The sequence below is a fragment of the Oncorhynchus mykiss genome, unplaced genomic scaffold (assembly GCF_013265735.2).
Source record: "Oncorhynchus mykiss isolate Arlee unplaced genomic scaffold, USDA_OmykA_1.1 un_scaffold_144, whole genome shotgun sequence".
NCBI classification, from domain to species: domain Eukaryota; kingdom Metazoa; phylum Chordata; class Actinopteri; order Salmoniformes; family Salmonidae; genus Oncorhynchus; species Oncorhynchus mykiss.
This window is the reverse complement of record NW_023493665.1, coordinates 588,618-604,012: the sequence shown is the minus strand read 5'-3', so window position 1 is coordinate 604,012 and position 15,395 is coordinate 588,618. Positions and strand designations below refer to the sequence as shown.

At 48.4% G+C, this 15,395-nt stretch overlaps 1 protein-coding gene and 1 long non-coding RNA gene across 2 annotated transcripts in view; one reads left to right on the top strand and one right to left on the bottom strand.

The window, feature by feature from the left end:
• The window catches only part of gpc5a (glypican 5a), a 306,601-nt gene that overhangs the window by 72,843 nt on the left and 218,363 nt on the right, over window positions 1–15,395 (top strand). The gene's annotated exons all lie outside the window — the stretch shown is intronic.
• On the bottom strand, window positions 7,676–8,510 carry LOC118947129. The gene is made up of 4 exons (XR_005041782.1): window positions 8,425–8,510; window positions 8,302–8,372; window positions 7,832–7,962; window positions 7,676–7,790 (listed from the first exon to the last, which is right to left on the bottom strand). It is a non-coding gene; the product is annotated as an uncharacterized LOC118947129 (long non-coding RNA).

Here is a 15,395-nt window from a genome sequence, read left to right as displayed (position 1 = left end):
TCAACCGTGTTTGATTCAAATCCCCGGCAGAGTCAACAGTGTTTGATTCAAATCCCCGATAGAGTCAACAGTGTTATTTGTGAATGTCACTCTGCAATGTTTAATTCATTACTGTCTCCCCAGGAGTGTGTTTGCACATTTTTCTCTAATACATGATCCTCAGCAATCTGTCTGTCTGGGACTGTAGTAGCAAACAGGCTGTGACTGTGTGTGTGTGTGTGTGTGTGTGTGTGTGTGAGAAGCTGGGTTGTTATAATTGTATACAACAGCGTCTCTCGTATGTAAAGTAATAGGTGTCTTGACCTTGCTGTTTCAATTGAATAATCACCAATCTGCTGCCAAACTCAATGCATCTAATATCAATCTGTCTGTCTGGGGCTGTAGTAGTAATATCAATATGTCTGTCTGTAGTAATATCAATGTGTGTTCCATCACCAGGCGCGTAACCAGGCGCGTAGCCAGGAGCGTAACCAGGCGCGTAGCCAGGCGCGTAACCAGGCGCGTAGCCAGGCGCGTAGCCAGGCGCGTAACCAGGGAAGCCTGTTATACTGGCCTTATGTTAGACTACGTCTCCAAGATTAAACCTCAAATAAACCCCCCTCTGTCAACCCAGGAAACTCATTACAAACCACCCTTTTCCCTATATAGTGAACCACTACAGAGGGCTCTGGTCTGGAGTAGTGAACCACTACAGAGGGCTCTGGTCTGGAGTAGTGCACTACTACACAGGGCTCTGGTCTGGAGTAGTGAACCACTACAGAGGGCTCTGGTCTGGAGTAGTGAACCACTACAGAGGGCTCTGGTCTGGAGTAGTGAACCACTACAGAGGGCTCTGGTCTGGAGTAGTGAACCACTACAGAGGGCTCTGGTCTGGAGTAGTGAACCACTACAGAGGGCTCTGGTCTGGAGTAGTGAACCACTACAGAGGGCTCTGGTCTGGAGTAGTGAACCACTACAGAGGGCTCTGGTCTATAGTAGTGAACCACTACAGAGGGCTCTGGTCTGGAGTAGTGAACCACTACACAGGGCTCTGGTCTGGAGTAGTGAACCACTACAGAGGGCTCTGGTCTGGAGTAGTGAACCACTACAGAGGGCTCTGGTCTGGAGTAGTGAACCACTACAGAGGGCTCTGGTCTGGAGTAGTGAACCACTACAGAGGGCTCTGGTCTGGAGTAGTGAACCACTACAGAGGGCTCTGGTCTGGAGTAGTGAACCACTACAGAGGGCTCTGGTCTGGAGTAGTGAACCACTACAGAGGGCTCTGGTCTGGAGTAGTGAACCACTACAGAGGGCTCTGGTCTGGAGTAGTGAACCACTACAGAGGGCTCTGGTCTGGAGTAGTGAACCACTACAGAGGGCTCTGGTCTGGAGTAGTACACTACTACAGAGGGCTCTGGTCTGGAGTAGTGCACTACTACAGAGGGCTCTGGTCTGGAGTAGTACACTACTACAGAGGGCTCTGGTCTGGAGTAGTGAACCACTACAGAGGGCTCTGGTCTGGAGTAGTGAACCACTACAGAGGGCTCTGGTCTGGAGTAGTGAACCACTACAGAGGGCTCTGGTCTGGAGTAGTGAACCACTACAGAGGGCTCTGGTCTGGAGTAGTGAACCACTACAGAGGGCTCTGGTCTGGAGTAGTGCACTACTACAGAGGGCTCTGGTCTGGAGTAGTGAACCACTACAGAGGGCTCTGGTCTGGAGTAGTGAACCACTACAGAGGGCTCTGGTCTGGAGTAGTGCACTACTACAGAGGGCTCTGGTCTGGAGTAGTGAACCACTACAGAGGGCTCTGGTCTGGAGTAGTGAACTACTACAGAGGGCTCTGGTCTGGAGTAGTGCACTACTACAGAGGGCTCTGGTCTGGAGTAGTGAACTACTACAGAGGGCTCTGGTCTGGAGTAGTGAACCACTACAGAGGGCTCTGGTCTGTAGTAGTGAACCACTACAGAGGGCTCTGGTCTGGAGTAGTGAACCACTACAGAGGGCTCTGGTCTGGAGTAGTGAACCACTACAGAGGGCTCTGGTCTGGAGTAGTGAACCACTACAGAGGGCTCTGGTCTGGAGTAGTGAACTACTACAGAGGGCTCTGGTCTGGAGTAGTGAACCACTACAGAGGGCTCTGGTCTGGAGTAGTGAACCACTACAGAGGGCTCTGGTCTGGAGTAGTGAACCACTACAGAGGGCTCTGGTCTGGAGTAGTGAACCACTACAGAGGGCTCTGGTCTGGAGTAGTGAACCACTACAGAGGGCTCTGGTCTGGAGTAGTGAACCACTACAGAGGGCTCTGGTCTGGAGTAGTGAACCACTACAGAGGGCTCTGGTCTGGAGTAGTGAACCACTACAGAGGGCTCTGGTCTGGAGTAGTGAACCACTACAGAGGGCTCTGGTCTGGAGTAGTGAACCACTACAGAGGGCTCTGGTCTGGAGTAGTGAACCACTACAGAGGGCTCTGGTCTGGAGTAGTGAACCACTACAGAGGGCTCTGGTCTGGAGTAGTGAACCACTACAGAGGGCTCTGGTCTGGAGTAGTGAACCACTACAGAGGGCTCTGGTCTGGAGTAGTGAACCACTACAGAGGGCTCTGGTCTGGAGTAGTGAACCACTACAGAGGGCTCTGGTCTGGAGTAGTGAACCACTACAGAGGGCTCTGGTCTGGAGTAGTGAACCACTACAGAGGGCTCTGGTCTGGAGTAGTGAACCACTACAGAGGGCTCTGGTCTGGAGTAGTGAACCACTACAGAGGGCTCTGGTCTGGAGTAGTGAACTTCATAGGGAATAGGGCTCTGGTCTGTAGTAGTGCACTTCATAGGGAATAGGGCTCTGGTCAGTAGTAGTGCACTTCATAGGGAATAGGGCTCTGGTCTGGAGTAGTGAACTTCATAGGGAATAGGGCTCTGGTCTGGAGTAGTGAACTTCATAGGGAATAGGGCTCTGGTCTGTAGTAGTGCACTTCATAGGGAATAGGGCTCTGGTCAGTAGTAGTGCACTTCATAGGGAATAGGGCTCTGGTCAGTAGTAGTGCACTTCATAGGGAATAGGGCTCTGGTCTGGAGTAGTGCACTTCATAGGGAATAGGGCTCTGGTCTGGAGCCATTAGACTGGTAGTGTCTGGACTAACCCAGCCATTAGACTGGTAGTGTCTGGACTAACCCAGCCATTAGACTGGTAGTGTCTGGACTAACCCAGCCATTAGACTGGTAGTGTCTGGACTAACCCAACCATTAGACTGGTAGTGTCTGGACTAACCCAGCCATTAGACTGGCAGTGTCTGGACTAACCCTAACCCAGCCATTAGACTGGTAGTGTCTGGACTAACCCAGCCATTAGACTGGTAGTGTCTGGACTAACCCTAACCCAGCCATTAGACTGGTAGTGTCTGGACTAACCCAGCCATTAGACTGGTAGTGTCTGGACTAACCCAGACATTAGACTGGTAGTGTCTGGACTAACCCAGCCATTAGACTGGTAGTGTCTGGACTAACCCAGCCATTAGACTGGTAGTGTCTGGACAAACCCAGACATTAGACTGGTAGTGTCTGGACTAACCCTAACCCAGCCATTAGACTGGTAGTGTCTGGACTAACCCAGCCATTAGACTGGTAGTGTCTGGACTAACCCAGCCATTAGTCTGGTAGTGTCCGGACTAACCCAGCCATTAGACTGGTAGTGTCTGGACTAACCCAGCCATTAGACTGGTAGTGTCTGGACTAACCCAGCCATTAGACTGGTAGTGTCTGGACTGACCCAGCCATTAGACTGGTAGTGTCTGGACTAACCCAGCCATGAGACTGGTATTGTCTGGACTAACACAGCCATTAGACTGGTAGTGTCTGGACTAACCCAGCCATTAGACTGGTAGTGTCTGGACTAACCCAGCCATTAGACTGGTTGTGTCTGGACTAACCCTAACCCAGCCATTAGACTGGTAGTGTCTGGACTAACCCTAACCCAGCCATTAGACTGGTAGTGTCTGGACTAACCCAGCCATTAGACTGGTAGTGTCTGGACTAACCCAGCCATTAGACTGGTAGTGTCTGGACTAACCCAGACATTAGACTGGTAGTGTCTGGACTAACCCAGCCATTAGACTGGTAGTGTCTGGACTAACCCAGCCATTAGACTGGTAGTGTCTGGACTAACCCAGCCATTAGACTGGTAGTGTCTGGACTAACCCAGCCATTAGACTGGTAGTGTCTGGACTAACCCAGCCATTAGACTGGTAGTGTCTGGACTAACCCAGCCATTAAACTGGTAGTGTCTGGACTAACCCAGTCATTAGACTGGTAGTGTCTGGACTAACCCAGCCATTAGACTGGTAGTGTCTGGACTAACCCAGCCATTAAACTGGTAGTGTCTGGACTAACCCAGCCATTAGACTGGTAGTGTCTGGACTAACCCTAACCCAGCCATTGGACTGGTAGTGTCTGGACTAACCCAGCCATTAGACTGGTAGTGTCTGGACTAACCCTGACCAGGAATCAGGATGGTTTGTACCATGCTGTAATATCTGTTATTGTCCTCTAGAGGGCGCTTCAGCCATATTAAAATCAAATCATATTTTATTGGCCACATGCTGATGTTATTGTTATTCTATTGGTCACATGCTGATGTTATTGTTATTCTATTGGCCACATGCTGATGTTATTCTATTGGTCACATGCTGATGTTATTGGTATTCTATTGGTCACATGCTGATGTTATTGGTATTCTATTGGTCACATGCTGATGTTATTCTATTGGTCACATGCTGATGTTATTGTTATTCTATTGGTCACATGCTGATGTTATTGTTATTCTATTGGTCACATGCTGATGTTATTGGTATTCTATTGGTCACATGCTGATGTTATTGTTATTCTATTGGTCACATGCTGATGTTATTGTTATTCTATTGGTCACATGCTGATGTTATTCTATTGGTCACATGCTGATGTTATTGGTATTCTATTGGTCACATGCTGATGTTATTCTATTGGTCACATGCTGATGTTATTGTTATTCTATTGGTCACATGCTGATGTTATTGTTATTCTATTGGCCACATGCTGATGTTATTGGTATTCTATTGGTCACATGCTGATGTTATTCTATTGGTCACATGCTGATGTTATTGTTATTCTATTGGTCACATGCTGATGTTATTGTTATTCTATTGGTCACATGCTGATGTTATTGTTATTCTATTGGTCACATGCTGATGTTATTCTATTGGTCACATGCTGATGTTATTGTTATTCTATTGGTCACATGCTGATGTTATTCTATTGGTCACATGCTGATGTTATTGTTATTCTATTGGTCACATGCTGATGTTATTCTATTGGCCACATGCAGATGTTGTGACCTCATATCTATCAGAAGGGAGGGTAGGAGGGGAGGAGGGAGGGTCCCGTCTACCCGACCTCATATCTATCAGAAGGGAGGGGAGGAGGGGAGGAGGGAGGGTCCCCTCTACCCGACCTCATATCTATCAGAAGGGAGGGGAGGAGGGGAGGAGGGAGGGTCCCGTCTACCTGACCTCATATCTATCAGAAGGGAGGGGAGGAGGGGAGGAGGGAGGGTCCCCTCTACCCGACCTCATATCTATCAGAAGGGAGGGGAGGAGGGGAGGAGGGAGGGTCCCGTCTACCTGACCTCATATCTATCAGAAGGGAGGGGAGGAGGGGAGGAGGGAGGGTCCCGCTTGCCTGACCTCATATCTATCAGAAGGGAGGGGAGGAGGGGAGGAGGGAGGGTCCCGTCTACCTGACCTCATATCTATCAGAAGGGAGGGGAGGAGGGGAGGAGGGAGGGTCCCGTCTACCCGACCTCATATCTATCAGAAGGGAGGGGAGGAGGGGAGGAGGGAGGGTCCCGTCTACCTGACCTCATATCTATCAGAAGGGAGGGGAGGAGGGGAGGAGGGAGGGTCCCCTCTACCCGACCTCATATCTATCAGAAGGGAGGGGAGGAGGGGAGGAGGGAGGGTCCCGTCTACCTGACCTCATATCTATCAGAAGGGAGGGGAGGAGGGGAGGAGGGAGGGTCCCGCTTGCCTGACCTCATATCTATCAGAAGGGAGGGGAGGAGGGGAGGAGGGAGGGTCCCGTCTACCTGACCTCATATCTATCAGAAGGGAGGGGAGGAGGGAGGGTCCCGTCTACCTGACCTCATATCTATCAGAAGGGAGGGGAGGAGGGGAGGAGGGAGGGTCCCGCTTGCCTGACCTCATATCTATCAGAAGGGAGGGGAGGAGGGAGGGTCCCGTCTACTTGACCTCATATCTATCAGAAGGGAGGGGAGGAGGGAGGGTCCCGTCTACTTGACCTCATATCTATCAGAAGGGATGGTGTGTTGTTGTACCCAGTGTTGTGCTCGGTGTTGTACCCAGTGTTGTGCTCGGTGTTGTACCCAGTGTTGTGCTCGGTGTTGTACCCAGTGCCCAGTGTTGTTCCCAGTGTTGTACCCAGTGTTGTGCTCGGTGTTGTACCCAGTGTTGTGCCCGGTGTTGTGCCCGGTGTTGTGCTCGGTGTTGTGCCCGGTGTTGTGCCCGGTGTTGTGCCCGGTGTTGTGCCCGGTGTTGTACCCAGTGTTGTGCCCGGTGTTGTGCCCGGTGTTGTGCCCGGTGTTGTGCTCGGTGTTGTGCCCGGTGTTGTACCCAGTGTTGTACCCAGTGTTGTGCCCAGTGTTGTACCCAGTGTTGTACCCAGTGTTGTGCCCGGTGTTGTGCCCGGTGTTGTGCTCGGTGTTGTGCCCAGTGTTGTGCCCAGTGTTGTACCCAGTGTTGTACCCAGTGTTGTGCCCAGTGTTGTGCCCGGTGTTGTGCCCAGTGTTGTTCCCAGTGCCCAGTGTTGTTCCCAGTGTTTTACCCGGTGATGTGCCCAGTGTTGTTCCCAGTGCCCAGTGTTGTTCCCAGTGCCCAGTGTTGTACCCAGTGTTGTACCCAGTGTTGTGCCCAGTGTTGTGCTCAGTGTTGTGCCCAGTGTTGTGCCCAGTGTTGTACCCAGTGTTGTGCCCGGTGATGTGCCCAGTGTTGTGCCCAGTGTTGTTCCCAGTGCCCAGTGTTGTTCCCAGTGCCCAGTGTTGTTCCCAGTGCCCAGTGTTGTGCCCAGTGCCCAGTGTTGTTCCCAGTGCCCAGTGTTGTTCCCAGTGCCCAGTGTTGTTCCCAGTGCCCAGTGTTGTGCCCAGTGTTGTTCCCAGTGCCCAGTGTTGCTCCCAGTGCCCAGTGTTGTTCCCAGTGCCCAGTGTTGTACCCGGTGCTTTGGGACACAGTTCTAAACCACTGAATCTGTGTAAGGTAGTTCATTCATCAATGAATTATTGAATATTCTCTCAGATAAACCGTGATTGAAATGGCTTTTTTAACGTTCCTGTTAAGCAGGAATAATGAATCCTGAGTGTTCAGATGAATGGCTCTCTGTCTGTTGGTCCTGCAGCACAGGGCCACAGTATGGTGCAGCGTCTGGGGGATTTATCACGACTCTGAGCTGGTCGTACTGTCCCTGCTCCGTCCCTACAGCTGATCTGTTACAGTCCTCTGCTACACCTCTGTCTGTATAGTGTTCTACTGTTCCCTCTCTGCTATACCTCTGTCTGTATAGTGCTCTACTGTTCCCTCTCTGTCTGTATAGTGTTCTACTGTTCCCTCTCTGCTATATCTCTGTCTGTATAGTGTTCTACTGTTCCCTCTCTGCTATACCTCTGTCTGTATAGTGTTCTACTGTTCCCTCTCTGCTATACCTCTGTCTGTATAGTGTTCTACTGTTCCCTCTCTGCTATACCTCTGTCTGTATAGTGTTCTACTGTTCCCTCTCTGTCTGTATAGTGTTCTACTGTTCCCTCTCTGCTATACCTCTGTCTGTATAGTGTTCTACTGTTCCCTCTCTGTCTGTATAGTGTTCTACTGTTCCCTCTCTGCTATACCTCTGTCTGTATAGTGTTCTACTGTTCCCTCTCTGTCTGTATAGTGTTCTACTGTTCCCTCTCTGCTATATCTCTGTCTGTATAGTGTTCTACTGTTCCCTCTCTGCTATACCTCTGTCTGTATAGTGTTCTACTGTTCCCTCTCTGCTATACCTCTGTCTGTGTAGTGTTCTACTGTTCCCTCTCTGCTATACCTCTGTCTGTATAGTGTTCTACTGTTCCCTCTCTGCTATACCTCTGTCTGTATAGTGTTCTACTGTTCCCTCTCTGCTATACCTCTGTCTGTATAGTGTTCTACTGTTCCCTCTCTGCTATATCTCTGTCTGTATAGTGTTCTACTGTTCCCTCTCTGCTATACCTCTGTCTGTATAGTGTTCTACTGTTCCCTCTCTGCTATACCTCTGTCTGTATAGTGTTCTACTGTTCCCTCTCTGCTATACCTCTGTCTGTATAGTGTTCTACTGTTCCCTCTCTGCTATATCTCTGTCTGTATAATGTTCTACTGTTCCCTCTCTGCTATACCTCTGTCTGTATAGTGTTCTACTGTTCCCTCTCTGCTATATCTCTGTCTGTATAGTGTTCTACTGTTCCCTCTCTGCTATACCTCTGTCTGTATAGTGTTCTACTGTTCCCTCTCTGCTATACCTCTGTCTGTATAGTGTTCTACTGTTCCCTCTCTGCTATATCTCTGTCTGTATAATGTTCTACTGTTCCCTCTCTGCTATATCTCTGTCTGTATAGTGTTCTACTGTTCCCTCTCTGTCTGTATAGTGCTCTACTGTTCTCCCTCTGTCTGTATAGTGCTCTACTGTTCCCTCTCTGTCTGTATAGTGTTCTACTGTTCCCTCTCTGCTATACCTCTGTCTGTATAGTGTTCTACTGTTCCCTCTCTGCTATACCTCTGTCTGTATAGTGTTCTACTGTTCCCTCTCTGCTATATCTCTGTCTGTATAATGTTCTACTGTTCTCCCTCTGCAATATCTCTGTGTGTATAGTGTTCTACTGTTCCCTCTCTGCTATACCTCTGTCTGTATAGTGTTCTACTGTTCCCTCTCTGCTATATCTCTGTCTGTATAATGTTCTACTGTTCTCCCTCTGCAATATCTCTGTGTGTATAGTGTTCTACTGTTCCCTCTCTGTCTGTATAGTGTTCTTCTGTTCCCTCTCTCTGTATAGTGTTCTACTGTTCTCCCTCTACTATATATCTGTCTGTATAGTGTTCTAGTGTTCTCCCTCTTCGGAATATCTGTCTGTATAGAGTTCTACTGTTCTCCCTCTACTATATATCTGTCTGTATAGTGTTCTAGTGTTCTCCCTCTTCGGAATATCTGTCTGTATAGAGTTCTACTGTTCTCCCTCTACTATATATCTGTCTGTATAGTGTTCTAGTGTTCTCCCTCTTCGGAATATCTGTCTGTATAGAGTTCTACTGTTCTCCCTCTGCTATAACTCTGTCTGTATAGGGTTCTACTGTTCCCTCTCTGCTATGTGTCTGTCTGTATAGTGTTTGACTGTTTCCTCTCTGTCTGTATAGTGTTCTACTGTTCCCTCTCTGCTATATCTCTGTCTGTATAGTGTTCTACTGTTTCCTCTCTGTCTGTATAGTGTTCTACTGTTTCCTCTCTGTCTGTATAGTGTTCTACTGTTTCCTCTCTGTCTGTATAGTGTTCTACTGTTCCCTCTCTGTCTGTATAGTGTTCTACTGTTTCCTCTCTGTCTGTATAGTGTTCTACTGTTTCCTCTCTGTCTGTATAGTGTTCTGGCCAGCTATAACAGTCCGTTTAAGGTAGGGAACAAGGTGCTGTTCTGACCAGCTATAACAGTCAGTTTAAGGTAGGGAACAAGGTGCTGTTCTGACCAGCTATAACAGTCAGTTTAAGGTAGGGAACAAGGTGCTGCTCTGACCAGCTATAACAGTCAGTTTAAGGTAGGGAACAAGGTGCTGTTCTGACCAGCTATAACAGTCAGTTTAAGGTAGGGAACAAGGTGCTGTTCTGACCAGCTATAACACAGTCAGTTTAAGGTAGGGAACAAGGTGCTGTTCTGACCAGCTATAACACAGTCCGTTTAAGGTAGGGAACAAGGTGCTGTTCTCCCTACCAGCTATAACACAGTCAGTTTAAGGTAGGGAACAAGGTGCTGTTCTCCCTACCAGCTATAACACAGTCAGTTTAAGGTAGGGAACAAGGTGCTGTTCTCCCTACCAGCTATAACACAGTCAGTTTAACAAGGTGCTGTTCTGACCAGCTATAACAGTCAGTTTAAGGTAGGGAACAAGGTGCTGTTCTGACCAGCTATAACACAGTCAGTTTAAGGTAGGGAACAAGGTGCTGTTCTGACCAGCTATAACACAGTCAGTTTAAGGTAGGGAACAAGGTGCTGCTCTGACCAGCTATAACACAGTCAGTTTAAGGTAGGGAACAAGGTGCTGTTCTGACCAGCTATAACACAGTCAGTTTAAGGTAGGGAACAAGGTGCTGTTCTGACCAGCTATAACACAGTCAGTTTAAGGTAGGGAACAAGGTGCTGCTCTGACCAGCTATAACACAGTCAGTTTAAGGTAGGGAACAAGGTGCTGTTCTCCCTACCAGCTATAACACAGTCAGTTTAAGGTAGGGAACAAGGTGCTGTTCTCCCTACCAGCTATAACACAGTCAGTTTAAGGTAGGGAACAAGGTGCTGTTCTGACCAGCTATAACACAGTCAGTTTAAGGTAGGGAACAAGGTGCTGCTCTGACCAGCTATAACACAGTCAGTTTAAGGTAGGGAACAAGGTGCTGTTCTGACCAGCTATAACACAGTCAGTTTAAGGTAGGGAACAAGGTGCCTGATTAGTAATTCTCGCTCTTGAAGGTTGAAGTGAAGAAGTCTCATGTGATTTGTTCTCTTGTTGATCTATTTCAGTGTTTCTGTATTTCTACAACAACGACGGGCAACGCTCGCTGGTCTCTCTCTCTCTCTCTCTCTCTCTCTCTCTCTCTGCACCTTTAAACGTTCACTGATTTGCCTAAACACGCTTCCGTTTGACATCGTGTCTCTAAAGTGAAGAATGGAGTCATCATTAAGAATTGATTAGTAGGAGATCTGGCATTTGTTTCTTGGTTTTCTTGCCCAGAGAGCTTTTAGTTGACGGCAACGGGAATATTGACCATCTCACAGAACAGAGTTCTTTACTTCTGCAAAGCATTCTTCCATTATTCAGGACACGCAGAGTTATAGCTGCTAACACACACAGAGTTATAGCTGCTAACACGCACAGAGTTATAGCTGCTAACACGCAGAGTTATAGCTGCTAACACACGCAGAGTTATAGCTGCTAACACACGCAGAGTTATAGCTGCTAACACACGCAGAGTTATAGCTGCTAACACACGCAGAGTTATAGCTGCTAACACACACAGAGTTATAGCTGCTAACACACGCAGAGTTATAGCTGCTAACACGCACAGAGTTATAGCTGCTAACACACGCAGAGTTATAGCTGCTAACACACGCAGAGTTATAGCTGCTAACACACGCAGAGTTATAGCTGCTAACACACACAGAGTTATAGCTGCTAACACACACACAGAGTTCTAGCTGCTAACACGCACAGAGTTATAGCTGCTAACACACACAGAGTTATAGCTGCTAACACGCACAGAGTTATAGCTGCTAACACACGCAGAGTTATAGCTGCTAACACACGCAGAGTTATAGCTGCTAACACACGAAACACAGAGTTATAGCTGCCATCACACAGAGTTATAGCTGCTAACACACAAAACACAGAGTTATAGCTGCTAACACACAAAACACAGAGTTATAGCTGCTAACACGCAGAGTTATAGCTGCTAACACGCAGAGTTATAGCTGCTAACACGCAGAGTTATAGCTGCTAACACGCAGAGTTATAGCTGCTAACACGCAGAGTTATAGCTGCTAACACGCAGAGTTATAGCTGCTAACACGCAGAGTTATAGCTGCTAACACACACAGAGTTATAGCTGCTAACACGCAGAGTTATAGCTGCTAACACGCGCAGAGTTATAGCTGCTAACACACGCAGAGTTATAGCTGCTAACACACGCAGAGTTATAGCTGCTAACACACGCAGAGTTATAGCTGCTAACACACGCAGAGTTATAGCTGCTAACACACGCAGAGTTATAGCTGCTAACACACGCAGAGTTATAGCTGCTAACACACGCAGAGTTATAGCTGCTAACACAAGCAGAGTTATAGCTGCTAACACACGCAGAGTTATAGCTGCTAACACACGCAGAGTTATAGCTGCTAACACACGCAGAGTTATAGCTGCTAACACACGCAGAGTTATAGCTGCTAACACACGCAGAGTTATAGCTGCTAACACACGCAGAGTTATAGCTGCTAACACACGCAGAGTTATAGCTGCTAACACACGCAGAGTTATAGCTGCTAACACACGCAGAGTTATAGCTGCTAACACACGCAGAGTTATAGCTGCTAACACACGCAGAGTTATAGCTGCTAACACACGCAGAGTTATAGCTGCTAACACACGCAGAGTTATAGCTGCTAACACACGCAGAGTTATAGCTGCTAACACGCAGAGTTATAGCTGCTAACACACAGAGTTATAGCAGCTAACACGCACAGAGTTATAGCTGCTAACACGCAGAGTTATAGCTGCTAACACGCAAAGTTATAGCTGCTAACACGCAGAGTTATAGCTGCTAACACGCAGAGTTATAGCTGCTAACACGCATAGTTATAGCTGCTAACACGCAGAGTTATAGCTGCTAACACGCAGAGTTATAGCTGCTAACACGCAGAGTTATAGCTGCTAACACGCAGAGTTATAGCTGCTAACACGCAGAGTTATAGCTGCTAACACGCAGAGTTATAGCTGCTAACACGCAGAGTTATAGCTGCTAACACGCAGAGTTATAGCTGCTAACACACGAAACACAGAGTTATAGCTGCCATCACACAGAATTATAGCTGCTAACACACAAAACACAGAGTTATTGCTGCTAACACACAGAGTTATTGCTGCTAACACGCGGAGTTATAGCTGCTAACACGCAGAGTTATAGCTGCTAACACGCAGAGTTATAGCTGCTAACACGCAGAGTTATAGCTGCTAACACGCAGAGTTATAGCTGCTAACACGCAGAGTTATAGCTGCTAACACGCAGAGTTATAGCTGCTAACACGCAGAGTTATAGCTGCTAACACACGAAACACAGAGTTATAGCTGCCATCACACAGAATTATAGCTGCTAACACACAAAACACAGAGTTATTGCTGCTAACACACAGAGTTATTGCTGCTAACACACAGAGTTATAGCTGCTAACACGCAGAGTTATAGCTGCTAACACGCACAGAGTTATAGCTGCTAACACGCACAGAGTTATAGCTGCTAACACGCACAGAGTTATAGCTGCTAACACGCACAGAGTTATAGCTGCTAACACGCACAGAGTTATAGCTGCTAACACACACAGAGTTATAGCTGCTAACACGCACAACCTCCCCCCCAGATCCTGCTGTTGTATTTACATCTCACCCCCCCCCCCCCCCCCACATCCTGCTGTTGTTTTTACATCTCAACCCCCCCCCCCCCCCTGCTGATTCAATGCTGTTGTATTTACATCTCAACCCCCCTACATCCAAAGTGTCTACCTCTCTGGTCTTCCTCTACCTCTGTTCTTCCTCTATTTCTGGTCTTCCTCTACCTCTCTGGCCTTCCTCTACCTCTCTGGTCTTCCTCTACCTCTCTGGTCTACCTCTACCTCTCTGTTCTTCCTCTACCTCTCTGGTCTTCCTCGACCTCTCTGGTCTTCCTCGACCTCTCTGGTCTTCCTCTACCTCTCTGGTCTTCCTCTACCTGTACCTCTCTGGTCTTCCTCTACCTCTCTGGTCTTCCTCGACCTCTCTGGTCTTCCTCGACCTCTCTGGTCTTCCTCGACCTCTCTGGTCTTCCTCTACCTCTCTGGTCTTCCTCTACCTTTCCGGTCTTCCTCTACCTCTCTGGTCTTCCTCTACCTATCTCTCTGGTCTTCCTCTACCTCTCTGGTCTTCCTCTACCTCTCTGGTCTTCCTCTATCTCTCTGGTCTTCCTCTACCTCTCTGGTCTTCCTCTACCTCTCTGGTCTTCCTCTACCTATATCTCTCTGGTCTTCCTCTACCTCTCTGGTCTTCCTCTACCTCTCTGGTCTTCCTCTACCTCTGGTCTTCCTCTACCTCTCTGGTCTTCCTCTACCTCTCTGGTCTTCCTCTACCTCTCTGGTCTTCCTCTACCTCTCTGGTCTTCCTCTACCTCTGGTCTTCCTCTACTTCTAGTCTTCCTCTACCTCTCTGGTCTTTCTCTACCTCTCTGGTCTTCCTCTACCTCTCTGGTCTTCCTCTACCTCTCTGGTCTTCCTCTATCTCTCTGGTCTTCCTCTATCTCTCTGGTCTTCCTCTACCTCTGGTCTTCCTCTACCTCTCTGGTCTTCCTCTACCTCTACCTCTCTGGTCTTCCTCTACCTCTCTGGGCTTCCTCTACCTCTACATCTCTGGTCTTTCTCTACCTCTACCTCTCTGGTCTTCCTCTACCTCTCTGGTCTACCTCTCTCGCTGGTCTTCCTCTACCTACCTCTCTGGTCTTCCTCTATCTCTCTGGTCTTCCTTTATATCTCTGGTCTTCCTCTACCTCTCTGGTCTTCCTCTACCTCTCTGGTCTTCCTCTACCTCTCTGGTCTTCCTCTACCTCTCTTGTCTTCCTCTATCTCTCTGGTCTTCCTCTACCTCTACCTCTCTGGTCTTCCTCTAACTCTCTGGGCTTCCTCTACCCCTACATCTCTGGTCTTCCTCTACCTCTCTGGTCTACCTCTCTCGCCGGTCTTCCTCTACCTACCTCTCTGGTCTTCCTCTACCTCTACCTCTCTGGTCTTCCTCTACCTATCTCTCTGGTCTTCCTCTACCTCTCTTGTCTAACTCTACCTCTCTGGTCTTCCTCTACCTCTGGTCTTCCTCTACCTCTGGTCCTCCTCTACCTCTGGTCTTCCTCTACCTCTCTGGTCTTCCTCTACCTCTCTGGTCTTCCTCTACCTCTCTGGTCTTCCTCTACCTCTCTGGTCTTCCTCTACCTCTGGTCTTCCGCTACCTCTCTTCTTCCTCTACCTCTCTGGTCTACCTCTATCTCTCTGGTCTTCCTCTTCCTCTGGTCTTCCTCTACCTCTGGTCTTCCTCTACCTCTCTGGTCTTCCTCTACCTCTCTGGTCTTCCTCTACCTCTGGTCTTCCTCTACCTCTCTGGTCTTCCTCTACCTCTACCTCTCTGGTCTTCCTCTACCTCTGGTCTTCCTCTACCTCTGGTCTTCCTCTACCTCTCTGGTCTTCCTCTACCTCTCTGGTCTTCCTCTACCTCTCTGGTCTTCCTCTACCTCTGGTCTTCCGCTACCTCTCTACTTCCTCTACCTCTCTGGTCTACCTCTATCTCTCTGGTCTTCCTCTACCTATGGTCTTCCTCTACCTCTCTGG